General features: G+C 29.2%; 1 protein-coding gene across 1 annotated transcript in view; it reads right to left on the reverse strand.

Annotated features, from left to right (window-relative positions):
- The window catches only part of LOC113386228 (irregular chiasm C-roughest protein), a 35,022-nt gene extending 16,090 nt beyond the window's left edge, over positions 1-18,932 (reverse strand). Inside the window, exon 1 of the mRNA XM_026624020.1 lies at positions 18,909-18,932. The gene's annotated coding sequence lies outside the window, so the exon portion shown is untranslated. The remainder of the gene's footprint in view (positions 1-18,908) is intronic.
- Positions 18,933-19,170: the final 238 nt, after the last annotated feature.

The raw sequence follows: 19,170 nt of genomic DNA on the forward strand, positions 1-19,170 counted from the left end.
TTTTTTGTTTCAATTTTTTTTTTAATATTTTTTTTTCAAAATTTTTTTTTTTTGTGTATCAAAAATAATTCAGATTTTAATTGTAATTCTGACTTAATTTCTAATATACTTCAAACAAATATTTTCAACTTTGCAATTAAGTTTATATAATTCTTACAAATATTCGACAATGTTACAGTATTTATTTATTATAATCTATTTGAAAACATTTAATATTCCTCGAACATTTAGTTTCGGTACGGGAAGTTCCAGCAATTTGCCTTAAGGCACGGTGCCGCTAGTTTTCACTTGAATCTGTATACAATTCTTGTATGGTACAACTATTCTCAAGGATTTGTTTCAACTAACCCCAGATGTGATTTTATTACATCAATCAAGATTAATATTTAAATAATTTAGCTATCACAAAAATTGTTACACATTATCAAAGATTTATAAATTTGAAACAAAATAAGTTATATGAAATAATAAAAATAGAGAAAAATAAAGCTAGTTAATAATAAAAATGCAAACCGATACTTCTTCATGATAGTACAATTTGATATTACCAGTAAAAAATGACGCACCTGCACAATTCTGTTTACTAGTAGCTATGATAATATTATGCAGTACGGTTTACAAGTTTAATCAAAGCTAAAATTATTTAAATATCGTTTAAGATCTTTTTCTAAGACGCCTGTTACTTCTTACCCCCGTTACAAAAATCCCCTAGCTCCCCCCTATATATATATAGTATTTTCACCTGTATAATCGATATATTTAATGACTGTTTAATAAGTAGATTTCCTCCGAAGCGATATTACTTTTCGATAGCAAAGTTATCACTGAAACTTTTGCGCCGGAGATCAAATTAAGTTTAAATCAGAAAAGCAGTACAGATGGCAAACAGAGATAAAACAATATGAATCCGCTGAACAAAAGAAATGAAGAAGTTGCAAAACAAAGAATTATGACTAATTACTTGATAAACTCACCCAGAGTTGATAACGACTGTTTTAAAACATTGCTAGAACAATTTATCCATCTTAATAATGGCTCTGACAATATTGCCTTTGTTTGCTTGCTTACTTGCGCTGACGCATTTTCTAGGATTAAAACGGAATGATAATGGAAATTGTAAGAGGAATAAAAAACTCTGGTTTTCCTGCCACTATTTCTTACTATAAATTAAGTAAAATGCTTTTTACGATGACGCTAAATAGCTTTCTCTGTACACTGCAAGTGCATTTCTTGCTGTTATTAATTAAATAATGTACACATAATTTTTGTTTATGTAATTGCTTATTTATGCTTTCTGCCATGAACTCAAATAATGGAACAACAGAGAGTAATAAAATAATTTTGTCTTTATTAGAATAAATCTGAACAGCAATAAAATCAAACTATTATAACTAGATTTTGTGTGTCATTTAAATAAATTTAAATAATGGTCGTGAATTCAAGTCCCCGCTCAAGCAACCTGACATCGTACAGCAACGATATCCATTTGCACTCGAATCGATCAAAAATACGTTTCCAATTGAAAATAAGCCCACTTTGGACACTGCGGTGTGAACTGGCATTGGGAAATCTCTCACAATATTTTTCCCTTAATCGAGTTAGAGTTATAGTCAACTTATGGACCTGTCCTAGGGCATTACCAGTCTTTATTTAGTATTGAGTAAATATTTGAATTATGTATTAGTACATTCCTTAATTAGAAATAAATCTCCAAAGTTTATGTTTTTGCCCAAAAATCTGATTTGTTATTGTTACACAGCAAAACTGGAAAAAGTATGAGAATATGTATATACGAGTATGTGCATATGAATATAAGCAAAATTTGACCTTTTACCGATATTCTCAAAAGATATCAATTGGAAATGCTTCTTATAAGTTGGTTGGTAAATTAGTGGATTCTTGGACACTTTGGAACTAATTATTGTTTTTTAACGATTTTAGTCTTAATTAACAACCTTAAATATATATTGTAGGTCTACGAAAAGTTAATTGAATATAAAAAAAATAAGTTTTAAATAAAGCGACCCCGTATTAGGACATAAAATATGCCAAGTGCTAATTACAAAATATATCTATTATTTAAACATATCAAGTAGTCCATGCAAATTTCTTCAAGGTAAAATGCCAACAACGTGTTGGGTAAAAAACTTATAAATGATTGATATTACACTTATAAATAAATTAATTGTTAATGCTAAATCTGGATTTATTAGCAAATCCAGATACCAACAACATAAAATTTGGTAAAAAAATCCATATTATTTTCAAAAATAAAGTTGAAATTTACACGTTAATCGCCACAATAATATAAGAAAAATTTCCCCATGGGTCTTGGTAATTAAATTAGCAATTAATAGTTAAATAAGTAATTAGTATTTAATTAATATATGAAACATTTTGTTTTTCCAAAATTCCTGAAAAAAGACATATATGACTGGCAGGGCCTTATATTAAAAGTTTTTCCCAACAAGTGGTCTTCTACCAAATCGTGTATGTAAGCTACCAAAATAAGTCTGACAAGGCTTCTACGAGTATAAAAAATATTAGCGACATAAAAATATTAATGATGCAATTAACGTGTTAAATATCAATGCTGACCTAGATTTATTAGTAATTTAAAATAAGTAAGTAATAAATTTTAAGGAAAATGTCAGTAAATAAAAAATAATGTCAGTGGTTATGTGTCGGTTTTTCAAGTATAGCTTCCTGTGCGATTAAACTGTTTGGGAACCATTGATATTTCCAGAAACAAGTTACAAGTTCGCTTTTGATTAACATACAACAAAGATACAAGTGTACAAGAGGGATATAGGACGCAATGCAGAGGAGTTTAGGCGAGATCTTAGCGACCGTGCTGCTTCGGTCCGAGTGTTATAGGATTGCTCCGGAAAAGTTGCTCGAAAATAGTCGTGTCGGGATTAGTCGCCGGGAAATCTCTACGTGTTCTAGAGAATTGAGAAAAGTAAATCGCTTTATCCCGGAATAGATAATTAAGTTTTTGTTTTTTTCTCCAGTAAGGTAGTTAAGAATATATTCTCGCCTAGGTACGTTCGCACTGCTAATTTTTAACTGATCATGTTCCAGATTATCAATCGATAGTTAAGATTATTGAAAACCATTGTTTATATTGTCCATATTTAAAAAGCTTCATAATGTTGTTGAATTTTGAAATGTGGTACTGGGGGCAGAAGAGACAATTCTGAAAAAAGGAAACTGGATAGGACCCTTCTGCAAAAAGAGTGCCTTCTGCACAAGGTCGTCGAAGCTAAAATAGGAAAACTGAAAGGAATAGGAAGAAGAAAGCAAATGATTGACTTACGGTGGTTTCCGTACCATGGACCTGCCTTTGGGCAGACTACCGTAATGCTAATACATCGCTACAGTTATCTCAGAGACGTTTTTCAGCATTTTACTTTATTAAATTGAACAAAAAAAGCATTAATAAAGAAAATGATACTTTTCACTTTTTGATAATATCATATCATACAAAGTTATTATTTCAGAATAAACAAGATTTCTATCATTATTGTGAATATCCAAGTTTACTCTTCAAAATTAGTAACTATTTGATAAAATAAATTCTTTTGTATTTGTAAATTTTGTTCATATGTCATATGTTCTCTTCTCTTGTATTTTCATTTTTGCCTAGGAAGATCCTCTTTTTCGAAACACGTACATAATTTTGCATCATAATATTCATTGAGTAATATCATAGGTTATAAATATCTTTAGCCATCGTATTGCTTAGTTTTTTAAAATTTTGTTTCTGTTTCAATTTTCTAGTTATTCTTTATGTAATAAGAAAATCCGTGGTAGTCCTTATTGGAATAGTTATGATATATTTTATCTAATTGCATTAATACTAACAAGGGTTATTAGTTTAACTGCGAAACGTATCATCATCTATATAATTGAAAATTAAATTGGATTTGAACCCGGTTTTCTGAGAACACAAAGCTGGACGTTCACAATTGCGCCAAAGCCATCAATGGGATGATTATGTGATTTTTGTACAATTTTGACCAGATAGGCTTTCATTTTAGGATACTGCTGTATTCTAAAGTTTTGACTCTTGATCTAAAAATCATGCATAAATTTTTCAAAGCCTAATTTTCACCCTCCCAATTAAATCACGTCACAAACATGCAGTTCAAATTTGAATATTTTACATTTCACTTTGCACATCCGTTTTTATAGTCGCTCAAAATACATAAAATAATCCCAACGGAGGAACGAAAATACGAAAATGAAGGAAATAAAATATGAGAAATGGCCCATAAAGCTACTTTATAGTCGATATTATTGATCTCGTTCAAAACCGTCGAGATCACAAAATAATTATTCAGACGTTGCTTTTATAGCCTTCCTTGGGTAGAGGAATTTCAGATGGGTTATGCCCAAATTTCGGCGGAAGAATTGAATTAAATTATTTTGCATTCATGGTTTCTGCGATATCAGAACCACATGGAGGGGTAACTTTTATATTTTTGGTAATAAAGAAAATAATTGTATATATGCAATTATGAGGGTGTTCCATGGTGTAAAGGTTAAACTCACGAACTTGTGTGAATGGGGTCGTAAGTTTAAATCGTGCTCTGGACAAACTAACATCGTGCAGAGGCGACGTACTTTTTCACTTGCAAAGATAGATCAAAAATATGTTTTCAATTAAAAATATCTCATTTTCGGGCACTGCGGTTTGAAATGGCAATGAAAAATCTCTCACACTATTTTTCCTGAATCTAGTTGGTGTTTATTGTTTAACTCAGCTGATAAAATACTCTTAAAAACAAGAGTATCGACAAAGTTTATGTAATTATATCAATTACAAAATTATGAAAAGTACTGACGCTGGAACAAATCGCATTACATGAGTTACTTTCATATAAATACTGTAAAGCATTATCACATTTAGCAATAAATTACAGTATTAAAATGAATTCCATAAATGAACTATTCCAGAATATAATTCTATTAAACGCATTTGTTTTATCAAAATATTTGTGTGAATTACGAGTTTGTAACATATATGAAATAATAGAAATTCATTGGAAAATGCATAAATAAATATGTATATTATTGAATCTATGTCAAGGAAACATTTTATGAAAAATGAAGTTTATACTATGAACTGTTATTAGAAATTTGTAAAAAAGATCTTGTAATTACAAAAATTACAACAATTGAATAAGCATATGTATAGTGAGTGGAGACAATTGTTGATATTGAAATTTTTTAGGCGCAATAATTTTTATTAGATTTTTCTGTATTTTAAACAAGATTTAAAATTACTAAATGCTGTAGGTACCGTTTAGAAATAAATATTTTTATTCTAGTTAATATCCATTAAATGTAATAAATACTAATAATAGATTATACAGAAAATTTACGAATTGCATAGAAAGTTTTACAGAAACCATCGAAATTTGTTGCCATATTTGATTAAACAATTAAAAATCGAGTTATATATTTTTATTATTAATTTTTGTGATGTGCCAAGTCGAATCAAGTGATTCGAATCATTCGAATCAAGCCTTTAACGACTTGATTCGAATCAGATTTTACTTGATTCGAATCAACTCGTATCAAGCCGCGAAATATTTACTGTGATAAAACATGTGTGAACACAAATTTTCATAAATATAAAAAAAATGTTTTAATTTAATTCAATATTATAATAATATAAATAATAATAATGATAAATATAAAAAATAATAATAATAAATATAAAAAATAAATCTTGAATTAAATCATGCGAGTCACCCGCCTTTAATACGCTTAAATGTATCACCCGACTCCAATTTATATGACTTTAACCGCATTGAAGTCGATATGAATTGATTCGAGTTCCTATGACTCAAACCGACTTATCCCGACTTCAAGTCGTTATGAATTAATTCGAGTTCCTATGACTCAAACCGACTTATCCCGACTTCAAGTCGGTATGAATTTATCCGAGTTCATACTCAAACTGAATCATACCGACTTGAGTTCGAAACATGTGTCCGTGTTTAGCGTATCGACTTATGGAGATGCAGTGCGTATGGGTCTTGAGTGTTTGTTTATTTTTGACTAAGCGCTGAGAGCAAATTTGTTCATGAAATATCAAAAACTCATTTAGATAATAAATACGCGATTTAGATTTTAATTATTATCAAAATAAACTACACAACGAGTTTTATACACATACAAAATTATTATATTTTAATTATGCAAGTAATGGCAAATTCAAACAAATGAAATAATATCAATCTTTACAGTAGTGGATTGAATTTTAAGTCATTCGTAAGACGTTAGATTCAGCTCCCTGTTTAGATTAGATCTAAACAATCAATAATATACACATGCATTCGTTCAACGTAAGATTAAGAATATTGTTTTATATGCTTTAGTGATAGAGAAGTGTTTGGTTATATTTTACTGTAAATTCACTTGAAATATTAGTTATATTTGTAGCTAGTTTATTATTATATATATAGTATAAATGTATTCATCTCTGCACTTTTTGGAATTAATTGCTTGCTAAATTAATTATTTCACTTATAAAATTATTAAAATGATATTATTTCTTCTCTTAAATTATAATTGTTCATATATGAACTTGATTCGAATTGATTCGAATCATGATTCGAATCAGGTTTTTTTCTGATTCGAATCACTCGAATCAGGAAATTTTCGAGTCGGCACATCACTAATTTTTAAGTTCATATTCTCTATATTTTCTCCACAAAATCTGTTCCAGCTTCGACCATTTTTAATAAACAGAAGCATAGCCAGCAGGCGTCATAAAGATAGAGAGTACATTTATGAATACATTGGTAATCTTCACTCAAAATGACAAATGCTACACATTTATATTTTTGTTATAACATTCCCTAGAATATTCTTATTACGATATTATCTTAAAAATGAGTAGCATTTGTACAAGCGACATTACCAAGAGACTGTCATATTACTTTCCTCGTAGTTCTGTGCACGATATTTTAATAAAAACAGAAACGTGGAATTACAGATTACGGTGTCTTAAATCTTTTGCATTTTTGAATGATTCAAGGTGGCAGTTTGAAAAAGAAAAAGTTTGTATATATGAAATCACGTAGTAAGACCATAGGCTAAAATAGTACAATATAATAAATACAAAGAGCAAAGTAACTTAGCAAGAGTAGACCAACGCCATCCTAGGACATCTCAGGTAACTAATCCCTCCAACATATTTTTTGTTCCAAAATTAATAATTTATGACAGTACTATTACGTGCAATTCTGAAACTATTCAAGCGAACTCAGACTTCTAGTTTGACGTAAAAAGCAGACGTTGTATGCAGTTCGCATAGATAACTCTACGAATATTAGCAGTAATTAAACAACAAGTTGCACAAACTGGAAGTAGTTGAGTACCGAAACTATCTGAGGTATTGCACACACAAACTTTGTGTAGATATTACAAGCAAATTTAGAGTACACTTTTAGGTACATACATATTCATAGTAAGATGAAAATCTATTCCAATAAGTGATTCAATTCTCTATTTTGAACAAAGGAATGCACTAGGGTGAGCGTCAAAAAGATAACAACTCACAAAATAAAATATGAAAAGAATTAATAATATTTTTATGAAACATATATTGTAATCACTGGTATATATTTTTTTAAAACACGCTAATCGACTATTACATATTCCATAGTCTTTTTCATAAACATTCTGCGGTGTCAAAGAGTAATCCAGTGTAAATTATAGACCTTACCTACATGGACTGCTTTCCCTCATACGTTTTTCATTTTAAAATGAGTATAATTTTTTCTTCATCACAATTCAACAATTTCTAGCACAAGCTTTAATTCAAGGCGGAGCACGTGACATTTAATGACATTTAATCAATTGGGAGTGTTCCACGATTGTCGGCAACGCTCGTTCAGCAAGTGACGTCACAGTTTCCTTGTATCTTTATACACATATTTTGCGCTCGACTAGTAATGTAAATTCATATTTTGTTTCAAGATGTGTACTTGATTTGTGAATATATAGCAATGAGGTAAATAAAATATATGGTGTTCGCCAATGTAAATGAAATATTTTGGTGTTCGCCACATTACTAAAAATTCAACCAAATTACAATAAAATAAAATTACCCACCATTTGTTGGTAGGCAGTTGCTGAATGAATCAAATATTTATACCTTAAAAATTATGGTACGTCTCAAATTTTTAGTAGATAGAGATATGTACACAATATGCCATACTCGGAATATACAATCTTCTACCACGAACGACTGTAGAATATACTTCTTCATAAATATTATATGCATGTTCAATTTAGGTGTACGCCTTTACTTTCATATACTCTGCACAGACACTAAAAGACAGGTGTAAGGCCGTAGGTACACATTGTCAATTTACCGGATGATAACCCACTGTTCACAAATCAATACAACCGTAAAATTGGAAAATAATTCTATATTTTGCTTTAGCCAATAGAAAATTAATCACAGCTTAAATTGTTCATATTTGTCAATAGACGCTAACTCACAAATTCAATAAAAGAGAATAAACAAAAACTTCCAAAAACTAACATGAAAAATAGAAGCATACATAACGTTTAATATTTGAAAGTATAAGTTAACAGCATTTTTAAAAAATACATTGCAAAGCCTTGTATTAATATTTAACTTCCCGTAGGGTGTTATTGTAATCGTCCAAAAATCGAAAGTGATTTTTTTGCATATTTTCACGTTTCAGAAGTTTCTGAATATTTTGGCATACCTTAGAAAGCATGGGTGTATGTATGTAAATGAGGATACATACATTTTTTTTCGAAGTTTTCGGGAGTACCGCCCAACCGATTTGAATGATTCGGTTTAGAGTAAAAATTGTTTTACTGTTATTTTCAGTATCGAAATAGTCTATTTTCAATAAAAAACTTAATTTTTAATCATATCATCAACTTTTATCAATTGTCTGGAGTATCGGCTAGATACCGATTATCTTGTGATAACAAGGTAGTGTCACTTCTTTATAGAATATCTAAATATATATCATGATTTATTTATATATGTTGATATATATATATATATATATATATATATAGATATATTCAATTATTATATATAAATCTATTATTCTTTACATTTTTCGGTTTCGTGTGTCATCGGCCCAAGGTGCGCGGTTATTTTGCCGCCGCCGCTCCGTTGTGCATATTTTACATTGTTCTGCATCATGAGTTGCTTTCTTTGCGTTAAGTTTTGTCAGTGATGAATGCCCCGAATAGTGCAGACAATTTATTACAAAACTCTATTTTTGTAAGTCCGTGCATTTCGCTTGAAAGCTCATTGCTCTCTCACCTACGGTTTCGGATCAGCGGAAATAGGAGAAGAGGTTAGATAATATTTTAGCGCCGGTTAGTTTTGCCATTGGAAGATTTAATATTTGTTGTAATTTGGGATTTACGATTGACACAATTATATGAAAGTTAATCATTTTGTTTCATTATGATTTTATAAATAGTCCATAACAATATAGAACGATTCTATGTGGCTTTGAGCTGATACTCCATGGATTTAGGGAGGATTCTCTAATGCCTAGATTCATTTTGAATCTCTGTCACATCATTTATTTTTAACATTTTGATGGGGATTTTGGTAAAAAAGTAATTAAAAGATATTGGCAACTAGTCTGATATTAATTGATTGTTTATCCCAAATATGATTTACTGCCGTTGTTTTGGAACTACCCTCAGGACAGAGTGGATTACCCTCAGGACAGAGTGAATGCCGTCAGGATAAACAAAAAAAAATGAATCAGTCATATATATATTCTTATCTACAAAAAATTCTTCTGTACGGGTGTATGATTTGATCCTTTTTCTAAACGGTTATTGGAATTTTGTTAATTCTTTTTAGAGTTTGTCAAAGAAAATTTTTAAGATTTAATGAACAATAATAAAACTATAGTAATATAGTAGCCATAGTATAAATGGCAAAAATTACAAAGATCCTTTATCATTGTTTGACATTAAAAACATTTGAACTGTCATCTACTAGAAATGTCAATTCACATGAATTTTGAATTTATCTGAAATTATGAGTCTAGATAATATTAGAATATAATAACAAGAAAAATGTAATGTCTACTTTATTATTGCCGAGCAGCAGGTGAGATGCGCCAGAAATTAAAATAATATAAGATAGAGTCAACGGCATATGTTTGGCAGATAAAATGATGTAATTCCGTTTATTATTTTTTTAAACTTGTGAATGTTGCATTTTGGTTTACTTTACTAAATTATTTAACAATACAAAAAAATATTTCTACTTATAAAAAAACTTTGATTTAGAATTTTGTTACGAGTGTCAAAAATTCATTTGTTTGGCATTGGATATGGAATATTTAGTAAGTTGAACTTAGATTGAAGATATGAACATAAACAATAATGTTTATTAAATTATTAGTAAAAAAATGTACCTTTCAAATTAAAATTTCCAAAAAGCTACTAATATATCGTACGAGATTATGAAAATTATAGAGTAAATTATTGAAACAACTAGGTTGTGTGAAAAAAACAAGTGTGATATTATTCTTTTACCGCAGATACTATATTATTTTTTTCTGAATTTCTCATACTGCTTATGTTAAGACCATACATACATCACAAAGGCAAGACATCAAATAGGATATTAAAACGAAAAGGATAGGATATTAAAAAAATTGAAACTTTTGAATGTTAGACGTGGGTACAGGACAACGTCTGCCGGGTCATCTAGTATATGTAATTATTCATTGACAACCTATGAAAATTGTCTGTTACCAAACTGCAAAACTTTGCAGTTTGAATGGCTACTTATTATGCTTCGAAGGTTAAAAATCTTCAAAGTAAAATAAGCAGACAACCTCTTTATTCCACGTTGTTTCTCTTTGCTCAAATCTCCTCATTTAATTGAAAATCTAATTAAACTAACAACTGATACCAAACAAAAGAGAACAATACTGATTCGTCGTTGTTCAATTAAAATCGGTCCCATCATTACAATAATGATCAGTCAAAGATAGACACAGTGTCGGTGGCTTACAATATCATGGTTCAGGAATCACGTCTTTTGTCTAGCAATGTTAAAGTTCATTACGGGTTCCCTACCCAAAACAGAAAATCAATTGAGATCTGTTCGATATCAGAAGCACTACCCTCGAAGCAATTAAATTGATTACTAGGTGGAAGACGGAATGGTCTCACGCAGGCAAAAGCAGGTGTAACGGCTACAGTTCGTGCTTACCGATTCACAATTATATACTAACACACACTATGGTTGGAGAAAATTCGCGCTGAGACGGATCTTAATTAATAAACTTTAAACTAGATTGATTTTACGGACAGATAGCACAGGTTGATACATGCGATCAACAGCTTATCGATTTTTCAGGGTTATAATGCGATTTACACGAATATAATTTCCTAAAGTCAAAATCATAGTTGAATAAAATAATAAGATGCAATGGTATATTTGAGAAGTATCAAAAAAGGTAATAATACATATATAATAGGTCCACTTGATTGGAGATTTTGTCGGTTTTTTATTTTTTTGCCATTTAACCCAAAAAAAATGAGTTTAGATTCCGGTTCAAGAATTTCAATGTCAAGAAGACTGAAGAAAAAGCTGCCCAAAGATAATATTGAGGACCTTTAGAACTACCATAACTTTATATGAACAGAATTGTTGAATCACTTATTAAAGTGATTCTCTAACTATCAATATAATTATCATCACATTAATTTTTATGTTTGCTTGAAAGTGTGTGTATGTGTGTGAGTGAATAAGCCAAATAGCTCATAGAATTGTCCTGTATTCTGGTTGCTATTGAAAATAAAATAATAAAAAAAAAAAAATATAGTTGTTCAGCGGCAAATACTACATTGAAAAATATATGCCGCACACCCAGCAAAATCATGTTTTTAAATTTAATATCGACTAAGACAATTAATTCTTTGTCATTTGACAAATGTGAATTCTTATGTTATCTGTAATAACACAAAAAGCAAATAGTTAATTTGCTAAAAGATATAACCAAATGCTTACGTATATTCTAAAATCACAATCAAGTGTTATTTTCTTCACGATGTAATGTTATAATTATGTGTATTATGTTTTCATTATAGCTGCATGTACGTTCCCATAATGAGAATCTTGCTTACCTAAGCTATGTTAGGTTATTTTTGGTAGTATGATAATAGATTTTGCTATTGCATACCTGAATTAATAATAATGAATCGAATGAAACATATTCACAATTTATACAAATCTCTTTCTATAGATTTTATATGTCCAAAGTTTTGGATAATAGAAGAAAATGACTAAATTTTTTCAGAATAATTTTTAGAGAAGCATAAATAAACATGCAACTTTTGAGTTTTAGTCATAAACAGACAGTCAACAAATTTGCATACTATTTTGAGTAAAGACTACAAGAATGAATACCATTTTTGAGTCAAATGAAACCACTGGTTTTGCAGTAAATAAGCAAAGTTTTGAACTAGCAGTACTCTTTAAGTAAAGAGATGTCACTTAATCAAAAGATTTTTCAAAAGATCATCAAAGTGATCCGATTTCAAAAGATTTTTGGATACCCCCCATCGTCCCCCTTGGTGATACATAAAAATATTTAAAATCACCCTCCTCCCCAACTACACATCACGTAAACTTTTATTATCCTATTATCATTATTTATTATATTTCACGTAAGAAAAAATAGTAACATAGTAAAATCTTAAATTGAAAAAAGATGGATTTTTTTTTAAATTGTGGTAGAAAATGAATATACGTGATTTCTTATAAGACCCCCTTCCTTTAATGTAATATTTCATAATTTTTTGTCAAACCTGCTTTAAGCCACACGTGGTTAATGAACGCCCCCTAAGAACTGGATCTAGCAACCTCTGATTCCGACATCTACACGCTCAATCAAGCAGTAGTAATATCAGATTTTTACTTAACATAATAGATCTTGATAGACATCCAGCGAAGTTAACATAATGAAGCGTTGCTGTAATATATATGTACATATGTCACATCAGTTGGCATCATTAGCACAATATATAATAATAATAATCACATCAGATCAAAAATACTCAAATACTGGGTTGCCTTCTAATAACAATAGTTCAAAAAATCACATCACAGCACCTCATAGAACTTTGATCGCTATTTAACAACTACAAAAATGTATTCTGTTTAAATCAAATGCGACAGGAAGTAAGTAAAACTACAAAAGTGACTGACTGCATGTAAACAACAAAAGATATAATGCTGTAATAATTCCCTTTAAGGCCAAGTTGTCCGACCTGTCATATATTTCAAGCCGGCCGGGCGTGTAACGAGCCCAAGTTCATAGAAGTTCAGAGAGAACGACCGCCCTAGTATGTGCATTATGCAGCAACTAGTAACTCGGAGCCAACAATGTTTATTCGCCTCTGAGTGGTACAAAGTGAGTTAGCCGAGTTCAACAGCTCAATGGAAAAACTTGCGGGATGGTTATATACTGCTCTATGGCTATTGCAATAGTTTCTATTTGACCACCAGTACGTTTTACTTAGTTACCAGGAAAAACAACAAAACAAGAGAAATGGGTGAAATGTTGAAAAATTGTTCCAACAATAATTCAAACCAACTACAATTTTACTGACACTCAATTATTAATTTGTGTAAAAATATTTTTAGAGAGCTCACTGAGGATTAGTGATTAGAGCTATTAAATTACAATTAGAAGCATCAGGTTCTATACCACCTCGGTATAGTTTTTACTTGCATATATAGAAAACAACATGTTTCAAAGTCAAAATAGTCTTTCCCCGATGAAAAAATATCAGTATTACAAAAATAGCAAAAATAAATTCACCAAATAGGTTTAGAACAAACGTGGCGATGTCTTCTGAAAAAACAATGACCCATTACTATAACTACCCTACGGAAGTTAACAATAATAATAAGACGACTAGAATAGTTTTTGGACATCTTATAGGCTTGATTTCAATAAATGCTGGAACTGTGCAAAAAACAGACATTCCAGGTCCAATATGATGACGATAAACAATTCCACTTAAAAAGATCTAAATAATTCCACTCCAAATATTTGAAGAAGCATAATAAACTTATAAATAAACCACTAAATATCTATTACTTTTTCTTATTTACAATTTACAAGATAATTTTTAAATAGGATAGCTGACATTAAAAATTGTTGAATAATCTTTCATTTTTGATTGTAAAGCAGAAGAAATGGTCCCAAAAATCTTTATAAAATGGTCGAAAAACAGCTACTACTACAGTTGTATTTTAAATATCAAAACAAATTAATTTCTTTTAAATATTCATACATATTATTTTTAATACCTAGTATTTAAAATATATTAAAATATAATTTTTCTAATCTCATATTTTGTATGTTATATTTAGATATTTGTTTGCCGACCTAGTTAATTTTTTTCTATTTCATCTTATATATATATATATATATATATATATATATATATTATAAAAATCACTATTTTACTACAGCCATAAAACAGTAAGCCAAATCACCTATGAGCAATTCGTCTCAGATTGAAATCCCTTTCAGGGAATAGGGGCGTAATTTACTGATTCCTTTGGGAACCATTGCTACATCCAAACGTTTGGTCAAACGTTACACTAAAATTACGTTCTAGATCCACGAAAAGAATGATTGAAAGGAAATATATAAAATAAGATAAAAAAATCATACTTATAAAATCACTTTATAAGATTAAACATGATAATTAGATTTCTTAAGCAAATGTGGAATTTGCGACAAAGGTATTGTTTTCTATAATGTTGGGCTGAAAATTACAGTACATCCGCTGAATAGGTAAAATCGAAAGAATGTCCAAAACCGAATTTGTTAGAAATTGCATCCGTTTATTGAATATGTAGGTAGTAGTGCTTTTAACTTCGTGACTTTTTACGTGCCTTCCCCGAGAGTTATTTGTGAGAAGTGCGCGCAATACAATTCACAGTCGAAGAAAAATAAAGGAGAATCTGCGACGCGCTTGAAATACGTTATTTATAGTTGACAATAACTGAATGCATTCCGAAATTGCTTCAGTCAAGTAGAAAATTACAGTTAATTTAGGGATGAGTCATCGATTTAATCAAAATTAAAAAATTTCTTTTCAACATACATATTTTATTTTTAGTGAAAATATATCATTGAAAAAATGTATTTCAAATCTCATAAGATCTTACGATATAAGTAAGGGTCAATGAATATATGTGGCAGGCATAGCTCAGGCAGTAGCAAGCTCTACTAGGGATACTCCATTCGAGTCCTAGCATTGACATAAAATTTGTATTGTTGAAACTAAAATTACAGAATTCGAATAGTTGAGTAAGAAGAAAAACGGTTAAAACACTCGAAGATAAAGAGAAGAAGAAAGAACTAAAGGAAGGTTGAATAGAATAAGAAGATAAAACAAGTTAGAAGAGAGGGAATAGATTAAGAAGATAAAACAAGTTAGAAGAGAGAGAATAGAATAAGAAGATAAAACAAGTTATAAGAGAGAGAATAGAATAAGAAGATAAAACAAGTTAGAAGAGAGAGAATAGAATAAGAAGATAAAACAAGTTAGAAGAGAGAAAAATGAGGAAGTGACTAATGCTCCGAGTTAAGTAGAATTTGAATTGTTGATTTGAGGAAGAATAGAATTAGAAGAAGAAACATGGTTAGAAGAAAACAAAAGAAAAAGAAGAATGAAGAAATCAGCTATAAGAGAAATTTGGGTAGTATAGTATATATAGAGACATCAAATTAAAATATTCAAAATTTAATAAGATGATTATATATATATATATTATATATATATATATTTATACTATTTATTCTATTTCAGTACAATATTTAATTAAACACAGTCAGTCTGATGGTCTCCATATAAAATAATATAACGAGCAAAAGCCACCCATTAAAATGAATTTAATGAAACGTAAATAATAGCAAGGTTTAGTGTTTTTTAACACAAACGCTCATGTTTCAATAACAAATGATACAAAATTGAAAATAACACGAAATTGCAGAATTTACAGCTCAATTTGATGAAACAATACACATTGAAAAATAATGGATTATTGATAAATGGTGACAGACACATAATAATATTAATTAAAATACACTAAACAAAAATAATGGATAATTGATGAAAGATCACAGACAATAATATAATAATATAATATACTAAAAATATAATAATATTGATACATGACTTTTTTAACTCACTAATATGAAAAAGTACCGTTTCATTTCTCAATTTATTGATTTATTATATTTTTTTGCTCTCCAGTTTATATACCTACATATTTTGAATTGAGTTCACATTGAGTTGAATTACAATCTCAGCCATAAATTGTTTCAATTTAACAGATAAAAAAGTGAACGTATTTCGGAAAACTATTTACTATTGTAAACAGTGGAGCAAATATCAGACCATCTTACAGTTAGTATAGATCAAAACTAGAATTAAGAAATTTTGAAACGTCCATTGTTCCAAACTTCAATAAATTATTATAACTAATCTAATATAATCATCACAATCTCAATCATCATAAAAAGTTATCTCAACATTGTAAAACCTAGAATTAATTAGCAAGAATCAATAGAAAAAACTGAACAATACTATCACCAATTGATATCTTTGAAATAGAAGAAACAATATCTCAAATTTGTTTCATGATTTTTGTCGCAATCATGGAGGAAACATTTTGCTTTTCTGTTAATTCTAAACAATCAGCTTGGAGGATTGTCTCCCAAAACTTATCAAAAAGAGCGTATATCGGGTTTCATCAAATTGCTCTTAAATTTTTGAAACGTCAATGGCCTTTAGATTTAGTCTTAGATTAGCTTCAATATACACATTATCTTATCAATTGTTGAACTAAGAAGATCTCACTGGAGTTCTTAGACATCGTTCTCAAAATTGTCAATTTAGCTCATAGGAATCCTTATGTATTTCTGATTGCTGAATAAAACAGAGTTTAAAAAAAAATGAAATCAGGGAAGCCATTTTCAAAAAAAGTTGACGAAAGGTCAAATTTTGGCTCTGATACACACTTTTTCATTGAAATATCAGATTTTTTTAGCGAGATCATAACATTTTTCGGAAATTAATAAATATGAGAAGAATTGAAGCAATATTGTGATATTGCTTTTCTACTGCATAGTTTCTAGTAATACTTAGATATAGATGTTTATTCCATAAGTTGCCACCGATCTCTAACACATATGTGTATCCGTAAAGACATTATTTCATAACAAAATATTACCAGCATACCAACAGACAAAATTTCAATCAAATGTATTACCAAAATTGTTAGCAATTTAAATTAAAGCACAATATTCTCAACATTCCGCAGATCTCGCTCAATTCGATGTCGTTGTGTTTTTCTCTAAATCTGGCATTATCCTTGCACTCGTATTTTGTTTTATTCTCGACAGATTTATGTGCTTCCGAGAAGGGGTGAAACAAGGAGATCAACGAATATTTGTTGAGACAAGTCCTCTCGCTAGTATATCTCTACGTGACGCAACTTTTCGAATTCCTGATTTGAGAATATGTACCACAGTGATTCATGTACAGAATGCTCCACGAGGAGTTAGTATATAAGATGGAAGATGGAAGTTACAGAAAACAACACAATAGAGATCAATTTCAACTTTTTTGGATAGGGTATGGTATATTTTGGAATAAAATATAGAGTAAAATTTAAAATTCATATATCCATCAAACCTTATAATCGAATTCATGAGACCTATTCTTGGACAAGATTCATCTCTTATCTTTCTTTCAATCGTAAAGTGAGATAATTATTCACTTATTGTTAGAATATTCAGACCGCCAATTTTTTTTCTTTTTTTTTTTTTTTTTTTTTTTTAAATTTTAGTTGCAATAGCAATCAGAATACATGACAAATTCTATGAGCTATTTGGCTTATGTCATATTTTAAATTTAAAAGTGAATTTGAAGTTTTGAACCAAGATCTCTCAATTTACCCAAAGTAAAAAATAACTTCTTCAAATAAATCTAAATATCTATGGTCCTAAAGGTGAACAAATTTGTATATGTTTACTGCAAGTTTGCACTCTTAGAATTAATATTATTCAAGCACAATTAACAATTTTGAGTAATAAATTAATAAAATAAATCGGTAAAATTCGTGTATAGCGAAATGAATAAAATTAGGATCGATTAACTAATTCAAAAGTAATGCAAATAAATGATTTTAATAATTTTTTAATTATTCGAAAGTGTTATCCATCAAACCTTATAATCGAATTCATGAGACCTATTCTTGGACAAGATTCATCTCTTATCTTTCTTTCAATCGTAAAGTGAGATAATATTCACTTATTGTTAGAATATTCAACCGCCAATTTTTTTTTTTTTTTTTTTTTTTTTTTTTTTTTTAATTTTAGTTGCAATAGCAATCAGAATACATGACAAATTCTATGAGCTATTTGGCTTATGTCATATTTTAAATTTAAAAGTGAATTTGAAGTTTTGAACCAAGATCTCTCAATTTACCCAAAGTAAAAAATAACTTCTTCAAATAAATCTAAATATCTATGATCCTAAAGGTGAACAAATTTGTATATGTTTACTGCAAGTTTGCACTCTTAGAATTAATATTATTGAAGCATAATTAAGAATTTAGAGTAATATATTAATGAAATAATCGGTAAAATTCGTGTCTAACAAAATGAATAAAATTAGGATCGATTATCCAATTCAAAAGAAATGTGAATAAATGACTTTAATCATTTTTTTATTCATTGGCAAATGTAAAAGAGTTACAAAAAATGAGTTGGGATATTTATTATTAATATAATCTAATTATAATATGTGACATAAAAACTTACGATATTAGCTTTCATTGACCATGATGGGAGTTAGTAAAGTTAGGAAAGTTTGGCTTCTCTTGGTGCTTACCTGTAAAGAATAAAAAATATTTAAAAACAAAAACAATATTAGAAAATAAAATATTATTCAGATATCGTATATAAGATCTTATCTTTCATAACTATGATTTAAAAATCATAACCTTAAACCTATTTAAATCATAGCTAAGAAAATAAATCTGATATATATATTTGATAAAATTGAAGAATTGATAACTGGGTC

This window comes from Ctenocephalides felis, unplaced genomic scaffold, assembly GCF_003426905.1.
Source record: "Ctenocephalides felis isolate EL2017-DRISC unplaced genomic scaffold, ASM342690v1 CF-g0.4_SCAFFOLD_03571, whole genome shotgun sequence".
NCBI lineage: Eukaryota > Metazoa > Arthropoda > Insecta > Siphonaptera > Pulicidae > Ctenocephalides > Ctenocephalides felis.